Below are 21,731 nucleotides of genomic sequence, written 5' to 3' on the forward strand. Positions count from 1 at the left end.
TTTTTTAGCGGCCAGAAATGTAAATGTTCTTAGCCTGTTCGTTGGCTTGACTCTGTCTGTGTCTGTGTGTGTGTGTGTGTGTGTGTGTGTGTGTCTTGTTGTTTGTGCCGCGTAAATAACTTCAACCCATTTGTGCAGACACACCCCCTCCCCCTCTGCCCCTCTGCCCCACACACTCACCCCCTGACAGTTCTTGCTTGTGTGCTATATATAAAAATAAATTGAATTGAAATGCTAATTTTATGTTAATTGAAAGAGGTTTTTATGCATTTGTAGATTTTTATGGCCTGTTTTTTTTCGCCGCTTTCTCTTCTGCTAGCTATTTTTCTTTTTTTTTTTCTAGTGGTCAGCAGAATTTACCGTTAGATTAGCACTAAAAGCATGCCATCAGTCGGTAATTTTGGGCAATATTTGTTGATTTTCATTGGAATTTTGTGTGTAATTTTTTATGTCGAGCAACGGGCATAAAACTCCAATTTTTGCCTAAAAGCATGCAATATAAATTATTTTTATGCGTTGCCCATTTCTTTGTTTCTCGTAATGTTTTTGTTTACAATATCGTAAGCTTCTCAATTGCCGAGCTAAACATTATTATACAAATGCTTGTTAGTATTTGTCTAAGATTTTAACTTGCGCATAGCAAAAAATTGTGGCCAATATTCTTAAGCATAACATAAACAAGTAAGAGGTTCTATTCGGGAGCTCCCAACTAGGGGATACCCTGAACCCTCTTCTTTCAACATCAAATGCATATATATATTCTATTTTAGAAGCTATATGTCAAGTTTGCTGACTCTAGCTCTTATTATTTACCAAAATTGCCCAAAAAACAGGATATCGATATCGATTTTTATCGATTGCTTGGAAACGGAGCAAGTTATCGATTATCGGAAACAAACTCGAAGCACCTACATCTCTAGCTCTTATAGGTTCAGAGATCCTTGCGTTCATACATACGGACAGACGGACGGACGGACATGGCTAGATCGACTAGGCTATTGATGCTGATCAAGAATATATATACTTTATGGGCTCGGAGATGCTTCCTTCTGCCTGTTACATACATTTACATTTTGCACAAATACAATATACCCTTATACCCATTTTGAATGGGTTCAGGGTATAAAAATGTATTAAATAAATTAATAGAAATAACATTTATGTCAAAGTTCTTTTCTTATTGCACTAGTTCTCGGTATGGCAGAGAGTAAGATATGGAAGATGCGAAAGAGCTCAGGTTGCGTCATATAGATATAGATCTGAAAAGTCACATTAATATTTATATGAAATTGTACCCAAATGGCATAAAGGAGGTAAAGCATGTGTCATATACTTAGATATAGTCATATAGACGTAGATATTAAACGATTCCCATTATAATAATCAGAGCGCAACAGAAGTCACATAAATCTTCATGAGAAACGGAACAAAATAGATTAAAGATTATAGAAATAGAGTATTATAAGCCTTTCATGTGATGATTATATTATATATATCTATATATATATATATATATATATATATATATATATATAAAATCAGTGCTAATCACGTGAGATATTGAAATGAATAGTTTTGCATATATATCCCCCTCTAACTGTTATATCTGCCTATATATAGCATGTGTAATATACCAAGAAAATAAGTTTTACTGAAATGAAGATATATTCAAATGTTTCAGGCAAGTGTCTCGTTTGACTTGACTCGTCCGCAACATAACCTTTCATTTGAATGGCAAATGGAAAAAGAAGAAGCGGAGGCGGAAAAGCCAAGCAAATGTCCACAGCCCTTTTTCCTGCTGCTGCTTAGCTGTTATTACGGCTTTACTTTTCTCTCTGCCCTTTTTTTGTCGGCCTGCCCCCATGTCAAAGTCTGTCTACGTTAGAAACCGGATATCCTGCTGCAGCAGAGCAGACAATCCAGACGCACACACGCACACACACACGCACACACATGAGAGACAGCATACAACTGCAGCTCACGAGCTCAACTGAAGCCCAACGAGCTTTTGCCATTTTCCCAGCTGCCATTTTTCCTGGCTCTGCTTCGCCTTTATTTCTTATCGTGCACGCACAGCGTCTGTTGCCTCAGGCAGGACAACAACAGCACAAAAGGACCCCACATGCAAAGTTTCCAACACACACACACACACACACACATACATAGAGAGAGAGAGAGAGAGGGAGGAAGACATGCGTCCAGCAGCAGGCAACACTTTTTTTCGTGCAAAACTTTTACCTCAAACTGAAGCCGAATGGGGTTTTGTGTGTGTGTGTGTCTTTGTGTGTGTGTGTGTGTGTGTCTCTGTGTGTGTTTGTGTGTGTATGTGTGTGTCTGCTTTGTACTTATTGCATATACATAAAACGAGCGGCTGTGGCTGTGACACAAAATCGATTTTATTTGCCTTGTCTTTGCTGCAGGACTTGGCCCCTCACCCCTCACCCCCCCGCCCACGCTCCCCAAGGAAGTCCTCTTTGTCCTGCATAGGCCAGCGCAATTATGAGCCAAGCACACACACACACACACACTCGTAGACAACCTGTAAACACGCCTACAATTTAAAGCCAACGACCAATAAAAAATAAAGGAAATTTTTCGAGCAGCGCCTGCTCGGCCCGCTGCGTGCGACAGAGACAGCAGAAACTTGGCTCCATTTTTCAATTTTTCCCATTTTCCCATTTTCCTCTGCTCAGCGGCCGCCATTCGAAAATGTAAAGTTTGTCGCTTTTTTATTGGGCTTGCAATAAAAAAGAAAGAATTGTCAGCCTGGCAGCAACCCCTTGCGGCGCATGCCTGACTTACCCCTTCCTACCCCCGCCCCGCGCCACAACTGATTTGCATTTAAATTAAGGGTGGTCTGCAATTTACATAAGGGTAGCTCTGCCGAAATCAGCGCACATAAATCTCTGGGCCAGTAACAATTATTTACATTTGATTCGAGCCATAAACCAAGCGACAACAAAAACTCTCAAAAATTATTTTCTTTTTGCCCCTGATTGTATGCATAATTCAGGCGCGTGGGAGGAACGGGGGCTAGGGGTAGGAACTTTGCTGATTGCGCGATGCTAACAATTTTTATGATTGTCGTTATTATGCATGCAGCAGGAGCTGCTGCCTTGATGAAATTTTTGCCGCGTTGGCATTGAGAATGCCAGCAGCAGCAGCAGCAGCAGGTTGTGCCCAGCGGGTGGCGGGTTTTGGTTTTGCTTATGATACATTGTTGCGGCCGTGGCACAACAACTTTGTTCGAGGTGTAAGCTGGCATAGAGTCTAAGCACATACACCTCCCCGCCCCCTCTACCGCCCCCTGAACTGTGCTCATTAGCATGAAACAACCCTTAGTCTTTGTTTCAGCCTCACATCGTTGGGGGATTTACGCTCATTGCCAGATTTATGAGCTGCGTTCTCATAAAACCAAATGGACCACAATTTGCATAAGTTCATGCCGTGTGTGTGTGTGTGTGTGTGCGTAGGTTTATTTCGTGCTGCTGTCATGAATTCAAGAGAATCCAATCCCAAGCTGAACTAAAACTTGCTGCTGAGCTCATATTTGCTTCTGATTTCCATTCTTCCATTTACCTTAACTCAATTATTATTTTTGAGACAAATTTTTAAGGCATAACTCGAGGATTATAAATGCTATATACCTCCGATTTGGTACATATAGTTTAAACAGATGTAAAATAAGAAAGAAATTTCACTTTGGGCAAACTTTCTGCAACATTTTCTGACTCAAGAGAGAGCGAGAGAGAGAGAACTAGATGAGAGCTAGTTAAAAGATATTCTAGATCCTAAGTCAAAATAAAATTTAGTATATAACAAATACAATTATTATATTGAAAATTGTCAGTTAAGTGAAAATCCTTGACTATCCGAGCCAAGCTTCAAGTGAAGCGTGACTGACATTAAGTTTCTGATAGAAATATATAAATCCCAATTAGAATTTAGTTCACTTTCAAATCGTAAAATAGCCCAGAGACTTGCTTAGATCTTTCTTTGAAGTGCTTAGAGAAACAGCTGGGTAATTAAATTCGTTAGATCAAACCTCAAACGCCGGAGTTCAATCTTGATTTCGAGACGCGTTCACGTGAAAATAGAAAACTAATTTCGTAAGTGAAGCGCCGCAAAGTATGCAACAAATTGCAAAGATCTGATTGGGCCATGGACTTCAAAAAGCCAAGCCAAATAATAGACAGCTGAGCAAAGCAAGGGGCGTGGGCAGGGGGCAGGGAGCAGGGAGGGGGAGTGGCTGGAATCCTGTGCCTGTCAGTCAAGTGCAAAAGGCATTAAGAAGCATTTTTTGTTGCTGCTGCCAAAAGGAATTTTCACTTTAGAATTTCGCAGAAAAATAAACTCAAACGGTGGGGGGGGGGGGGGGGGGAGGGGGCAAATAGCTGAAGAGAGAAGAAGGAAGTGGAGGAGAGCAAGTGAAAGGGGGCGTGGGCTGGTCTTTGATTATAATTCCTACACCTAGAAAAGTGGGCGAAAAAGGGAAACTCGGAATGGGGCAGGGCGAAAATTGCGACGACGATTGACAGTTGAAAATATAAAAGCGGATTTGTGTCTTGTGCGGACGTCCGTCTCAGTCTGTGTGTGTGTGAGGGTGTGTGAGGGTGTGTGTGTGTGAGCCAGCCGTAAGCAGCAACAGCTATTCATGTGTGTGTGTGTGTGTGTGTGTGAAGTGTGAACGAATGTTTTGCTGCAGATAAGCAAAATAACTGTAATAAGAAATTCTTTTTTATTTGCTCTCGTGCTCTACGCCCACCGCCCACCGCCCCCCGTCCCTGAAGTGTTTTTTATGCCACACGTCTCTGAATGCCAGTGTCCATTGGTGTTGTGCTCGTGCGTGTGCGTGTGTGCGTGTGTGTGTGTGTTGTGTGTTTTATTCGCTTGCTTTATATTCAAAGTGATGTCCTGTTGTGTCCTGCGTCCATCAGCCGGGCCTGAAATGCGTGCCTAAGACGATTTCTTTTATTATTTACGGTGCTCAGCGCCAGGGAATTGTAATAGAAATCGCCCGGACAGAGACGGACAAAGGGACGGACGGACAAAGGGACGGACGGACAGAGGGACGGATGGACGGACGGGCTGTGGGACAGTTGGACATATGTCTAATGCTAATGCGCATTGTCTGTGCCGGGTCCATTGTCAACGGGCCAAGCAAATCGAATGAGCCAAGCGAAGAGTTGCGGAAGCTTCACTCAATCTGCCGATTATGTTGATGCTGCTCCTCTCTAGGCATTTCCCCCCGCCCATCCATCAAAACCGTAAGCTCCACTAAATTCACAATGCAGCAATATTTTGTATAATCAATCGAATAACTATTGCAAAAGTATTTTTGAGTTTTTCCCATCCTCGAGGTTGTTTTAACATAGTTTCCAATGTTAATAAAAGGGTTCTTTTTTTTTTTTTGAAAAAGTGTGCTTATGAATTAATTTAAGTTTATATTTTATCATTAATTCGTAAGCTCGTTCTGAGAAATATCGCACTGTCAAGCTCGTGCCGCCTTCTCTTGCCTATCGATAGACTTATCGATTCTTACCCTCGATATTCTTACAACTATCTTTGCACTCAATATACACTACATTTCATTGAATATTACATACTATATTATAATCTTATGTCAGGGCTTGAATCCCTTAACTTCGACCAAGGGTCAGCTTAGGGGATATAGATGGCAGGAATATTTTTGGCAGCAAGCCAAGCAAAGCTGAGTCACTCGCAACGAAACACATTTAAAACTCTGCATAGTTTCAAACTTTGCAGTACTCCTCTCTTGTTGTCCAGTGTTATCCGAGTTCCAAAAAGAAAATAGTTTGCTATTTATGGCTACCGCAGCGTCGAGTCCATGGCGTGTCCCATGTAAAAGCTCAAAGTCGAACAAAAATTAAATATTTATGCATAGCTAATTGTCTCAGCAGGGGGGGGGGGCGGAAAATCAAGAGGGAAAATTGAAGTCGAGCGTCGAAGTCGCGTTTGCATGCGAGGCGCATTGTCTATGAAAATGGAGTGTTAATTTATTGGTCTGAATAGTCCGGGTGCCACATCGGTGGTGGGCCACTGGGCACATGCACCACATGCACCACTCGCACCTGCAATCACTCGCACCTGCAACCACCTGCCGACTACCGTCTGCAGAGTCTGCATGCATTTGCAATATTTCACACTTTAGTACATTTGCATGATCAGCGCCACACGAACGGTTCATGCAATAAATAGATGCATCTACCCGCCCTTCCCCCTTCCCCCTTGCCCCCTCTGACTAACAGAATCTGACTTATCTTTTAATTGCATTTGAGTGCGATACGAATAAATATGCAGATGAGCTGCACAAATGAATGCAATGAACGCATGTTAATGGCACCTGCGCAGACCACTCGCAGGCTCTGCGCTTGGTAGATTTATGCACTTACACGGCGGGGCGAATATATCAAGAATTATGTTAATGATGATTTTAAAATATATATCGGGCTGGTGTACTGTGCGGTTGCACTATGTGTGTCATGCTCACAGATAATAAAAGTATATATTACGCTTGTATCTAAACCCGACTAAGGAAGCTAAGAAAACAGCTAAATTATATGAAGTGGAAGTTCCGATTTAAGAATTTTGATAGCATTCTATTAAGGTTTGCTATTTGAAAGTTAAAGTCGGATATATCGGATATAACATTAGATGTGATGCAGTCTGATTGAATAAGAGATAATAAAGTTGTTGTCATAGTTTCAATAGTTCTACGCAAAGATGAAATAAATAATAATCGATTACGTATCGATAAAAGTATATTATCGATGATTGAAATTCTTTGTTATGTTATCGATAAATTAAATAGTGTACAATGTGCTATCGAGCACTTGAACATTCGATATAATGTTGTTATGTTGAATATTCGATATTATGTTATCGATTATTTCGATTTTCGATAACACATTATCTAATTATCAAATATGTTTTCATTGCTAATGCTTAATATTTCTCTATATATGCAGAGCTTTAGAATATGATTCATGAATCTCTGTGTTTTTGTTTGTTTGCGTGAAGTGAATATTATTTTCCAAGAAAATGTTGTTACTTTGCTTTTTTCCCTCAAAAACTCTTCTGGGCATAAAACAAGCTCCACTTTATTTCAGCCCACGCTCATTTCTTACAGTTATCCATTAATCTGCCGCAAATCTAGATTTAGTTAACAACGCACAGCTGCTAATCTAACTTTAATTGCTCGCACTGCAATAAGTTCCGGCAAGTTCTATGCAAAATACCTGGAAGAGCATATATCTTGTTATACTTATATGCTTATATAGAGTTGTTTACGCCCAGCCACAACTAAATCGGAGAGTTGGAAAATTATAAACCAACTATTGCTAATACACTACACGAGTGTGAGCCCAGGCGAAGCGGAAGCCCAGCTTGTTGATGGGCGGCGGGTAAGGGGGGTTGGGTGTTCTGGTAGCACTCGAAGTGCACTACTCTTAACTAGAAATTTATTAAATTATGCCGGCTGGCCTATTATTATGCGAGTTAATCATATGTTGGCTTCAGTTTAATAGCAAAACTAGCAAATTGCAAAACTTCATGTGCTGCTTCTTCTCCTTCTGCTTCTGCTACTTCGTATAGCTGAGTTGCTGCTTCTAGCTCTTGTTTATAATTTAATGCATTTTATTAAAAACAAATTGAGTTTTAATGTGTTTATTAGCTAAAACATTTTGTGCATCCCATTCCAACGCGACGGATTAGCAGCCTTTATGAGAGATTAGCATGAATCGGCATGTTTGGGCCTCATAATGAGCCCGGCGACTGGCTGCTCATTCACAATAGCTCATTCACAAAAATAGCTCATTACGGGGGCGTGGCCTAGCCTCTGAAGTGTAAAGCTGCAGCATGTTCGACCTTAGCATATTAATCAAATAACGCTCGAGTCGCGTGCATCTTAACAGCGAAAATTTGCATGGAACCTGTTCATGTGGGTTCGAGCCCGCAACCTGTCAATTTTTTGCCACAATTTGCATAATTTGATGTCTTATTCCACCATGTCAGTCAATTGCCAAGACTTCGGCTACACAGATACGTATCTTGGGCGTTCTAATGGCATGTTCCAGGCCACTTTTCCCATTGTTGTGCCTCCAAATCAGGTCTGTGGCAAGTACTTGGTTTGCAGGGCATCAATTTATTTCCGCATGTTCAACACCCATTTACGCGACCCGCTATTTGCTTGGGCTGGCCTGTGGGCGTGGCCACTGACTGTTCCCCAACCAGGCCCATAACATTTCTCTTAACGATTGACTTTACTTTTATACCCTGAACCCATTAATAATGGGTATAAGGGTATATTGTATTTGTGCGAAATCCAAATGTATGTAACAGGCAGAAGGAAGCATCTCTGATCCCATAAAGTATATATATTCTTGGTCAGCATCAATAGCCGAGTCGATCTAGACATGTCCGTCTGTCTGTCCGTCCGTCCGTCTGTCCGTCCGTCCGTCCGTATATACCAACGCAAGGATCTCAGAACCTATAAGAGGTTGTAGGTGCTCCTAGTTCCTGCGCAGATCGAGTTTGTTTCCGATAATCGATAACTAACTCCGTTTCCAAGCAATCGATAAAAATCGATATCGATATCCTGTTTTTTTGGGCAATTTTGGTAAATAATAAGAGCTAGAGTCAGCAAACTTGACATATAGCTTCTAAAATAGAATATATATATGCATTTGATGTTGGAAGAAGAGGCTTCAGGGTATCCCCCAGTCGGGAGCTTCCGACTAGAACCTCTTACTTGTTTAATTAGAATTCTTGGTTCAAATTAAGCTTGAATGTGCATGTGTTTCTTTAACAAAAATGTTTTTTTGTAGATAAAAGAAGCTTCTCAAAATATTTGATGAATGTTGTTTCGTTTTTAAAGAGAACATTTCTATGGTTTTACTTTACGGGCTTTAAATAAAAGTTCTTGAATTAAAATAGGCTTCAATATGCATATGTTTCTTTGTCAAAAAGGTTTTTTATATATGAAAGAAACTTCTCAAAATATTTGATTAATTTTAAAGAACATTTCCGATTTTTAAGTCAACATTTTAGTTTTTTTTCTTTTTTTTTTTTTTTTTTACAGAAATTCATTATTTATGCCTTAGGCGAAACGTCGGAACATGTGAAGGGATCGCAACCCTGTGGTTCACACCTGCAACACCCCTCCCCCCCTCTCCACCCTCTTCCAACCCTACCATAATTTCTGCAAATAATAAATCGGCAATTAAAATTGTAATTTGTTGCCACTTGCAAACTTTTCAAGCACAGTCCACCTTGCACTCTGCCTAAATATCCATTCGGTTAAGTTCGCATTATTTTCATATATTTCAGTTTTTTTGGCCTGAAAAGTTGATTTTACTTTTTCCCATCAGAATTGCAAATTTCTTTGAATATCCTTGTTGTTGTTGTTGTTGCATTTTAAGCACTTGCCAACGGATTATGAATGGCCGAATTATGTGATTGCCGCAAATAAATCAACAGAAATTGCTGCAAGTGGCACAACAAAAGACTTAAGAAACGAACGTGGAAAACAACATAAGACACCAAATGCGCTGCGTTTGTTAGTTAAATATTTGAAATGCCCTCTGATTATTGAGAGAGTTGGCTAAAGGGTAGCTTATTGCATCATTAAATAAGCACTTCAAAGTTTGGCATGTATTTAAGCTAAATATTCAGAAAATTGAAAGAATATCAAAATGATAGCAGAGTATTTATCATCGCAAGGCTGATTACAGGGTATAGCCCAGTCGATCACTCTACGTTGACTTGCTTCTAATTATTATTTTCGCGTTTTTGTAACGCAATCACAAGCTGCAAATGATGAGTTATGTTGAAAAGCAACAAATTGCTAAAAAAAATAAAGAAAAAATATACAGAAAAGCAGAAAAGTCGTAAACAAAAAATAAATTACAAATTTACTGCAGTTCGAGTGCAGTTTATGTATCAAGAGTTTTGCATTGCATTGGATTATTTTTTAATTTTTATTTATATTTTTATTATTATTATGTATCTTGATTTTCCTGTTGCTGAAAGAACTCTCTGCCAAACGACAGGCTGATAAATTAATGAGCTTAATTACCAACACGCAGCTGAATTGGCCCCACACACACACACACACACACACACACACGCATATCTATATATATATATATATATATAATAAGTATATATATAGTAAGTACTGCATAGAAGATATCATTGCACGGCTAAATTTTTGGTATTGTGCATTTTTTTTTTGCCACTTAGCTTAGTCTTAAAGTTGTTGTTATTTTCCTATGCCCCTTGATGAGCGCTAAGAGGGGTATACTCCTTTTGTGGCAATGTACGTAACAGGCAGAAGAAGGTGTCTTCTTACATAATGTATATATATTCTTGGTCAGCAGCAATAGCCCAATCGATCTAGCCTAGTCTCTATATGTATCTAACCGTCCATCAGTTGTGTAAAAGGCTTCATTCTGGAAACTATGTGAAATCGATTCTTGTTTCTGTCGAATCTTCTATGCCTTCACCTGTTACCATAAAATAAATGACAACAAATTTACCGGTAAGATTTTGAGAGCAGTTCTGAGAATTAGTTGAACCTCAAGCTTTGGCATATATTAACTTTGGTATAATTTACATAAGCCAAAAAAAAAAAACTGAGCAGTTATTGAAGAATGCAATTACCAATTTCCATTGTGCAGGGCCTAAGCAAGAAGAAGGAAAATGAACTAAAAGGAACTTCAAAGGTTTGTTACGTCCGCTCTGCCTTAAGTGGAGGGTATCTGCTAGTCGAGCAGTGCCCATTAGAGCACAGCTGTTTTATTATTTTGTTGGGCTTAAGTTGCTCAGTTTTTACTGCCAATGCATGTTGAATTTGCAGGCAGCTATCACTACAATTAAATTTGTTGCACTCGCCTGCACAAAATGCATAAACAGTTGCAGTTGCAGTTCGCAACACAATTTGACACGCAAATCGTTGAGTTTGGTTTTTCAGCTGAGTTTCATATACTTAATATGAAATGTAACTCCGCTCTGTGTCTTTCTGCTATTTGCTTAAAATGCCGCCAACGAGGCAGAAACGAGCCAGCGCTTTTGCATTTTACGAGTTTCTGCTGCCGCTGCCGCTGCTGCTGCTGCTGCTGCGGGCTATTAAATTTGCTGCTGCACAAATTACCACTAATAAGTAAAGATAAACATCGACACACTAGATTTAATAAGCACAAGCTGCCTTAAAAAAATGTATAAAGTAATCAAAGCTCATGCTAACTCTTTAAGCTGAGCCCAAAAGTAAGCCCAGCAAGCGCCCATTGCTAGACTTCACTCTTCTTACTCTTAATTCCAAAATTTTCAAACAAAAACTTCAAAATCTCCCGACTTTGTCAACTTTGTCATTTTGATCCTGCAACTATTCTAAATTCTTAATAGAATGAATAAAATGGTTCTCTGCATCTATTCTCAAGTTCGAGCTTAATAATTTTTGTTAAATACTTTTCTTTACTTTTTTTCCTCTTTTGTAAATATTCTTGTCCTGAAGAATTAGGAAGTTTTCAATTTAAAGCAATTGTCCATGTCAAATTATGAATAAGAAGAAGAAATTTGTTGTCAAAAATCATGTGAAAAATTTCAAAAATGTTGAATGTAAGATTTCCTTTCCCTAGTGAATGCCCTGGCAAGACTTTGAATGCCTATTAGCTTGTGAAAACTGAATTGATTTTGACATTTTTGCTGACATTTTTTTTTGAGCTCTAGATTAATTTAGTTAATTTTACTTTACAATAATTTTCCATTCAATGCATTAAAGTTTCCTCAATAAATCTAAATTGTTCAGTTATCTTGCTTTGACTTATTTTGAAAATAGTGTTGAAAACAGTGTTGTAAAACGAATTCTGATCGTTTTAAATCACACAAAACACTATTCTTCACACTAGCCTTGCTTTCCCATAAACTGTTGACTATAGATTCTATTTCAAATTCGAAGTGTGCTCTACATGAATTCCATATCTAAAAAAAATAATCCAATTGTTAAAATAATATTTTATAATATTATTTGATATAGTATCCAAGCTGTGTGTAATCCGTTTCAGCGTAATCCATTAAAAAATATGCGAGAACCGAATTTGAGCGCAGTCGACAACCGTGTGAGCCAAGGGCCACAGTTGTCGCCCGCTTTTATAGAGCTGACAGCGCCTTGGAAATGGCTTCCAATTTAAAGCAAAAATTTGAATATGCGCACAAAATGTGTGCACGCTGTCAGACTGGAAGGTGGCAGCGTTTTTTTGAGGGATGCTCCAGGCACAGCTGCGAGGCGAACAACCCTTTGATCAAGGCAAAGGAAATTGATGTGCATGCTAAAAAAAAGAGTTGCTGTCGTGGGGGTGAGCCTATTACCCCTGCTGAACCATTTAGTTACCCCTTTTATAGCCGTTTTTTAGAGCATTGCCAGCTTGAAACTTTTAGCACACAGCGCTGCCACATGCCACACAGCTGTTGCCAGCGCTGCCAGACAGTTTTTTAATATAGAATTAAACTCTAAATTTGGTAAGCCTTCCATTTACTTCTACGCTCCGACTAGATAATTTGGATACATCTTTTCCAACTATATTTTTAGTGCATTGCCAGCTTGAAAGGGTTTCCAAATTGTCGTAAACAGCGTTGCCACATGCCACACAGCTGTGCCAGCGTTGCCAGATTGCATTTGAAATCTTGAAGAACTCTTTATTTAGTTTGAAATATATATTTTATTGTTATGCTTCGCTCACTTCGCTCAAATTATAGCTATTTTAAAGAGCATAGCCAGTTTAAAAAGGGGATTAAATGTAGCACGCAGCGTTGCCACCTGCCAGACAGCTGCGCCAGCGTTGCCACACAGGCTTGCTAAATTAAGTACAGCATTTTGTATGTTTTTGTTTTGTACGCTTCGCTCATTAACACATTTGCCAAATATGCATGTTGCTTGTCCAATTGCAACAATCTCCAGTGCTGTCAATCAAAATGCAAATATTTAAGCGATTGCCTCATTAAAAGCAACAGCGCGATGCCAAGCCTCGGGAATTATTTTTATATAATTTACATTTTCCAACTGGAAAAATCAACTGACGGCCACAATTAAACGAGCCAGCCGTGTGAGGCAGGTGACATCAAGAAATCTGCCTTCAGTTTGTTTTGTGACAAAAAGCGTAAAGGCAACAAAACGGTTTGACACGCCGGAGGGGGCCGGGGAGGTGGAGAGGGGGAGGGTTCGGGGTCTGCAACTTGCATCTGTTCAAGAGGCAAGCGGCATCAGCTGCGGCAAGTTTTTGGCGATGCGTTGTTGTTGCTGATTTGGTCAAAAACATCAAGCTGACTGACTGACTGACTGACTGACTGACTGACTGATTGACTGACTGAGTGACTGAGTGACTGACAGCTGCCTGGCCCGAGGCTGCGGCTGACAACAGCAACAACAACAATCGAGTGCCAAGTGTCGCCTTGTCGCCAGCTTCTGTGTCATTTCGAGTGCAGCTGTAGCTCAGCTCAGCTTAAAACAATTTTGTTTTTGCCTCGCTTTTGAATAATTTGCCAAGTTTTCTGCTGCTGCTGCTTATTAACTTAACAATAATTGCCATAGAAATCTGCATAATTATATAGAAATCACGAGGTTATTTACTCACAATTTCTGTTAAATGCGGCCTGTTGCTTTAATTATGCGATTGCCAATTCCGTTTCTCGAGAAACATTTTAAAGTTTAGTTTTGGAGGTGTCATAAATACCTTCAGCTATTTGGCTTGATATAAACGCCAAAATATTTGGGTTAGCTGTAAACTTTGACAAATTTGCGAAAAGGCAAAAACTGAGCGGAGTTTAGAATCAGAAACAAAGCATTATAATACCTCGTTTAACGCATAGAAGAAGATATCTCCGACTAGGAAAACCTGAAAACAAGAAGATTTAAATACCAAATTGATAAAGAGACCAAACCATGAGCAGAACCATTTTTGAAAGTGAGTTTGAAGCCGATCGGACAGCTAACAAAAATGTTGCATACAGTGGCTTTTCACGATTTTCCCACACTTGCGGCTGGAATTTCCCGAAACTGCGTCCTAACTTGCACCTTCATCAAATAAAACAACTGCTGTGATAATTTCTGCTTCCTAGCTTTTATGGCACGGACTGTGCGCTGTCAATCAGTCAATATAACTAGATCAGGACAATATATAGAGATATAGAGATTTGACTTGACTTTAGCTCAAATCGCAGCACTTGGCATATTTACAAATAATTTTGCTATGTCACACAAATATTTATTCGCCCAGCCCAAGAAAAACCCAATGAATCATTAAATGCTTGAAGCGCAAATGAAATAAAGTAAGAAATAAATAAATGTCAACTAGGAAACCTTTTCGCTAATTTATAGCCTTTTTATATGGTAAACTATTTATGTAAATAAATGATTAGCATTTAATTTGATTAAAACAAGTAAGAGGTTCTAGTCGGTAGCTCCCGACTAGGGAATACCCTGAACCCTCCTCTTCCAACATCAAATGCATACATATATATATTCTATTATAGAAGCTTTATGTCAAGTTTGCTGACTCTAGCTTTTATTATTTACCAAAATTGCTCAAAAAACAGGATATCGATATCGATTTTTATCGATTGCTTGGAAACGGAGTAAGTTATCGATTATCGGACACAAACTTGATCTGCGCGGGAACTAGGAGCACCTACATCTCTAGCTCTTATAGGTTCAGAGATCCTTGCGTTCATACATACGGACGGACAGACAGACGGACATGGCTAGATCGACTCGGCTATTGATGCTGATCAAGAATATATACACTTTATGGGTCGGAGATGCTTTCTTCTGCCTGTTACATACATTTACACTTTGCACAAATACAATATACCCTATTTACCCATTTTTAATGTGTATCAGGGTACAAAAAGAGAAGCGTTTAGCATATGTTAAATAATTATTCCAACTTGAATATCAGAATGTCAGAAAATAAATAAATGCGAGCTGATGAAAAACAAAAACTGACCAATCTGTGATGTAAATGCGAATGCCAATACCCTTTAGTCAGACAATCATTAAGCGGGCATGTCGACAAAGTCTACATTTAAATATGCGTCAGACGTCGTCAGGTGAGGCGGCTACTGTGCTGCAGGTGTGGTGGGGGAGGGGGGAGGGGGTGCCATGACAGGCTGATGGTCTGCTGATGGCGGCGCTTTTCAAGCACTTGCCACGCCCCTGCTGCCCGCCCCCTCTCTCTGCTTGTTTGAGCACGCCCCATCGGAAAGTGCATCGCAAAGTGCACTGTGCCATATTTTGCGCTTATTAAAGATTTTTAAATACAGTAATTTCTGTTAGAGCCGAGAGAAGACAGGCCACAGATCGAAGAACGCCCGAAGACTGTTAATTTATTGGCAATGGACTTTGAGGCTAATTTGTTTTGAGAATTATGAAAAATCATGCAGCTAATTGTCCTTGTCTTGTCTGCGCCAGCAATCCTTTTAAGCCGCAGCAGCTGAGCTCAATGCAACTCAAGGCAATTATAATTAGCGTCTCGAGCCGCTCTCCTTAATAACAATTGTTAATTGTTTATGCACATTTATGGCTGACTAACTGAAATTTATGCAACCAATTCCCATTCGCAGTGCTTGAATCAACACAACACAAAACAAAAAACGAGAAAGAAAGGCTATCTTCGGCACGCCGAAGATCTAATACCCTTGCAGACCCAAACTTTTCATAATGCTTGCAGTGCTTTGCCCGTATCTAAGAAGTAAGGGAAAATAGTTAATGCCGAGTTTGGGCAAGATATCTTGGTAAACAATAAAGGTTTTTAATCAAAAACCTAGTTTTCGACCGATCGTTCCTATGGCAGCTATATGATATAGTGGTCCGATCTTAATAGGATTTTGCATATATATGAGTAGTATAGTAAAACTAATAAATCCCGAGTTTGACCGAGATATCTTAAAAAACAAAATGTTTCTTCATACAAAAACTTAATTTTCGACCGATCGTTCCTATGGCAGCTATATGATATAGTGGTCCGATCCAGCTGGTTTTCACATATGTGCTGCGTGCAACAGAAAGAGGGACTTCTGCAAAGTTTCATTAAAACTGAGAGACTAGTTCGCATAGAAAGAGACAGACGGACAGACGAACATGGCTCTATCGACCCGGCTGTTGATGCTGATCAGGAATATATATAGTTTATGGGGTCGAAGGAGATGTCTCCTGCTATGCGTTACACATTTCACGACAAAATTAGAATACCCTCTGCAAGGGTATAAAAAAAAGCCACATATTTGCTCGGCTTTGTCATTGAACTGATTGTTTCGGATTGTTATGCATTATACACACGCTTGTTAAATCTGAATGTGAATGTTGTTCTCCATAACAAAACGTTTCGGGCATGAATATTTATGCATTTGCTTTGAACTTTGCAAGAGAGAGAGAGAAGACTTTAAACGAATGAGTGCAAAAATTAAGTAGAAAATAAAAAGGTGGCAAAAATAAAGCTAAATATATGTATATACTCAGCTATATAAGAGTGGATTCTGACTATCTGATAGGCAGGTCGCCTGTTCAATTCCAGCAGCAACTTTTCGTTTTTTATGTTTCTTTATTTAATTTTCTAATTTTTTAAGCTTAATATAAGTTTATACATAAATTGAACGTCTTGCAATATCTTTAAGAAAATAACTTTTGTATATGTATAATAAAAAATAAATGCAAATATAACTAATTCGAAGAAATTACATGAATATTACCTAATATATTAAATAAAATTATTTTTTATTTTTTAATCTAAGTAAATATGTTTCAATTTATATTTCAGATAGAAGTTGGAGCTAATATTGAAAATAATATATATTTATTTATTTTCTTTATTTTAATATAAATATATATTATTTTATTTAAATATATAGCCGTATATAGATATATATGCAACGAAATGTTTAAAGCTAATTCTAAAGGAAATCGATAATTTATCGATATTTATCGATATTGGGTTTATATGGTCGTGAACATGATCAATAAAGCGAATCATACAACATTTTCTTTCAATATTCTTAATGCTCTTTTTCCATTTGCATAGAGCATCAAAGCGTCGACAATGCATTGTTATTTTTGTCATCTTTGCCTTTTGTATTGAATTATAGTCAAATGCACTTGAGAATTAACATTTGGTATGCGTTAACAACTGGCCAGGCTGGCATTTAACTGAATCTGGCAGACATACTTATGCAAATCCCCCAATGCGGCGAACGTGCAACCAAATGTGGCACTTGCAACTTGCAACAGACGATTTGCATAGAATGACTGAGCGAAGGCCGAGTCGAAGTTCGATTTGCATGCACGGCAGCCAGGAAATGTATCTGACGGAAGGTTTTGGCATCATTGATGATGAGCATTTAAATAGTTTACAAATTAAAGAGCAGAAATTACTTGAAATGCGCGAGCGGAAAAACAAAAGCAAAAAGCAAAAGCAAAAAGCGGAGATGCATCCGCAAAGCCTTTCCAAGAAAGCCACATGAATGCCGGCCCGGACTGATGTTAATAAGGCGTCTCATAAATTATCAGCCAAACGTGCTGAGGAGTGGAATGGGGAGGAAGGGGGGGGGGGGGGGCGACTGATTCTGCCAACAACATCAACTTACAGAGAGAGAGAGATACAGGTAGACAGACATCTTCAACTTTGTCTGGATCTGCGCTTGTCTTGACATATGCAATGGCGCGCACAAAAAAATTTACATTGCATTTATACGGATGCGTGGACAGGCCAGCTCTTAATGATCATCATCATCATTGGCAGCAGCATGATAATGATGAGATCCAAGCAACTATTAACGTGACAATTTGTGATTTGTGCCAAGCAAGCCTGAGACTCCGTTTGCCATTCTTTCTGGTATTTAGAATTTCTTTCGAGTCGCATCCTGTTCGTCACAGCGCTGTTGGCATCGCCAGCCATTACTTGTTGCTTGTTGCAGATGCTGCTGTTGCTGCTGACGATGACTGCATTTAGATTACAGAATTATTTAAAATATTTTATTAAATGCAGCCAGCTGTTTGTCTTTCGCCTAGCGGGGTATTAATTATATAAATTATTCACAACAATTGCGCCTAATGAATGCACACTAAATCCCACAAAGTCCAAGCGTTGCCACCAAAGCGACATCTGGCGTTCAGCACGTGCAAACGCGAGGGGGGGTTGGAAGTGTTCTAAAAAGAAGTCTTATGCAAAATTGAGTCCAATGGAAGTGAAAGGGTTGCAAAGTGCGTTTCGTTTTTTATGAAAGGGTTGTTCAGGGTCTAACATTTCTTTTTCACTTCAGTATAATACTGTCGCTTGGCGAGTACAGAACTACGGAAAAATTTAAGAAATTGCAGAAATTGAAAAAAATTTTACAAAAAAACTGCAGCAAAAGTTGAACAAAAGAAGAAGAAGGAGTAGGGATACTGGAAGAGCTGGCTAAGAATCAAAATTGAATATATATTTATATAGATCTTCACAATTAATATTTTCCTATTTAATACAGATGCTTATTTGAATTGCAATAGAACTCATTTCGGACTGTGTAAGGACAAGGTAGTTATTCTTTTCCATATAAGATATATATAATATATAATTAAATAGCTTGTAAGTATTACAAAATATCTGATATATTTGCAGCTTATAATTCACACATATTTATTTATTATCTCCCTTTTTTAGTTCAATTTTTTTCAATCAAAAACCTCTACAGTTATGAAACGCCACGAAGAGACAACAAATCCCACTTGATCCGCTTTCAAATCCAATTCGATTGCCAATCAGTAGTCCAATTGGAGTTCGACTTTGTCTTGAACACGCGCTCAACTCAAACAATTTAAATATTTTGTTAAGGGCCGCAGCCAGGGAAAACAAAACTTTTGGCCACGCTTCGCTCAAAATAGTTCAGCTGATTTGAGAGCTTATATATATATTTATTTATATAGAAACACGATTTTTTTGGCATATCATTTCCGTTTGTCCGTCTCGAAGCTGAGGCTCAAGCCAGCTGAAGGCAAACTGACAAATTAGACAAATAGAAAACATGTCAAAGAACTGAGCTGCATGCTCAATTAAGCCGCTTGACAGCCGCACAACAGCCTCAGCAGCCACAGCAGAGATCAGTTCATGTTGCAAGTGGCTGATGGAAGAGAAAATACCCTGTACTAAGTGTGCTACATGTACTTTAGTTCGTACTGTAGCTCAGTGTGTTTAAGCAACAAGAAAAACTGCTCAGAATTGTGTTAAAGTGCTTCGATTTGTGAGGCAGTGCTTAAACGAAGGGACTGGACGTCTATGACATACCCTGGGTTTTAAGTATTTGCTGCACATTTTCGTTTTCTATAAAAGTGTAATGTATGAAGAGCAAAAGTGCTCAAACTGAGAGAATCATCGACCGATTGTTAATTATACCCTGAACCCATTAACCCATTAGATGTAGATGCTTCTAGTTCCCGCGCAGATCGAGTTTGTTTCCGATAATCGATAACTTGCCCCGTTTCCAAGCAATCGATAAAAATCGATATCGATATCCTGTTTTTTGGGCAATTTTGGCAAATAATAAGAGCTAGAGTCAGCAAACTTGACATATAGCTTCTAAAGAGGGTTCAGGGTATCCCCTAGTCGGGAGCTCCCGACTAGAACCTCTTACTTGTTTAAATATTTGATCAGTTGTGATAATGTCAGACAAATTCTATATGATGTGCAGTCACATGACATAAATTCCTAATTTATAATTTTGAATAGAAGTCTTCAGAATTCTTAAAGATACATACAGTACATATTCACATATAAAGTTTAATATTTTTTTTTTAATAAAATAGATTTGACAATCAAAATCGCCGCTTGTTCAAAATTTGTTAGACCAATACTTGGCAATAGCTAGGCTCCATAGATATGGAATTACTTTCATCTTTTGATAAGCTCAGACTTGCAATACTTTCATTTGTGAATCTATTTAAGGCCGCCTTTGCAAAACCTTTCTTAAGTATACCTACGTTTTTCTATATAGCTCAGATCTTGAGCAAACTATGCAAAATATTTGATCTGTCTTTCTTTTGATAAGTCTATCTATTCTTTTAATTGCCATATAAGCATTTCTTTTTTATATAGATCGATTTCATTTTGGTTCTAAGCAACTGCGATCTATATTTGCTGTGCTTCCATTTTCAATATACCCTCTATATGTTGCAAGTACGTGGCATGCTGCTAGCCGAGCTGAAAGAAAATCTGAGCAATGCTGCGTCATGTTTTTTGGCTGCGTAAGACCAGAGGTTCGTGCCCCGGGCACGACGCTAATTAGAATAAAGCCGACGAGCACCAAATACACTACAAGCAGTACACGCAGCAGAGGAGGAGGCGGGGGGGCGGAGCACCAAAAACTGTTTGCTCATGGCTTAAACGCAATTAACAATTAACAGCCGACGGGCCTGAACAAGAGAGAGAGAGAGAGAGAGAAAACATTTAAATTCGTTTAATTTCACAGCTCGCGCGATATCGATCGCCGTACACAATGGAAATGGTCGAGTCATGGGATCGATCGAACGTTGGATCGGATCGTGGATTGTGAAAGGCGCGCCGAAGGTGCCTCTGCCTCAGCAGCTGCTGCTGTGTTACAGTTGGCCCCAATAGAATTCAAACGCCTCGTCGCCAGACAACAACTGCCTGTCTGTCTGTCTGTCTGTCTGCCGGACAGTTTGTCCAGCTCGAAGCTGGTAATCAAAATCCTTTTATAGCATTTACATAGCAGCACATACAAACTAAGCAATGCCTCTGCCCATTGGCCAGCTTGTGGTCGTTGTGTAGTTAGTCATTGAGACTAGACTAGCCAGTATGGGGGCTGGGGGGTGGGGGGGTTTAGTTGACAGCCAACAAACACTGATCGTGGGAAAATGATCGATTTCATTGCTCTGCGATTTGGGAGCGTTGCTTGGATGCAGTTGCCTCGCTTCAGATCGCAACGGAACGGATCGTATCGTACTGTATTGTATTGGATCGTATCGTATCGAAGTCGACATGACAACGAACATGCCAGCCGCAACAGTCGCAGCGCCAGCAAACGTGTTCATAAAGCAATTTTCGACAGCGTTTTATAACATAAATTGTCTCTAGTATTAAGTTTTTTTTTTTTACTGCTCTCCTAACAATTTTTTCAGGTTTTCTTGTGATTATTATTTTTTGTAGTTTTTTTTTTTTATTTTTTGCGCGACGTTTATGAAAAGCACCTGACAGATTGCTGCCAAGTTGTGGCCACTTTTGAATATTGATTGCGGCCGTGAATACTTTAAAGTAACAAATAGTTCGAACTAGTTACGTTCGTTTAAATGGGATATTGGCATGTAAAGAGGCTGTTTTATATCTAATACAATTAATGAGAGAATTTTCTTGGAAAGTATATAAAGAGGAATTGATTTTTGAGTAAATTTGAAACTTTGTCCAGTAGACAAAAAATAAAAAAAAAATAACTTAACATAAATTTGTATAAAATAATAAAAATAAATTTAAAAAATTAGGCACTTACCACTTTTAGAAACTGTATTTATATAAAATTTGAAGTTTTTATTCCTTTAATAGTTTTTATGGTTAACAATTTCAAACAAACTGAAGTCCTGAAAAGAGAGAAACATATTTATTAAAATTAATATTTATTTCTTATTTAAACATTTAAATAAATGTGAAATATTAACAATATATGTTATGTAATGGTAT

This window comes from Drosophila novamexicana, unplaced genomic scaffold (genome assembly GCF_003285875.2).
Source record: "Drosophila novamexicana strain 15010-1031.04,08,12 unplaced genomic scaffold, DnovRS2.1 tig00000974-arrow-arrow-pilon, whole genome shotgun sequence".
NCBI lineage: Eukaryota > Metazoa > Arthropoda > Insecta > Diptera > Drosophilidae > Drosophila > Drosophila novamexicana.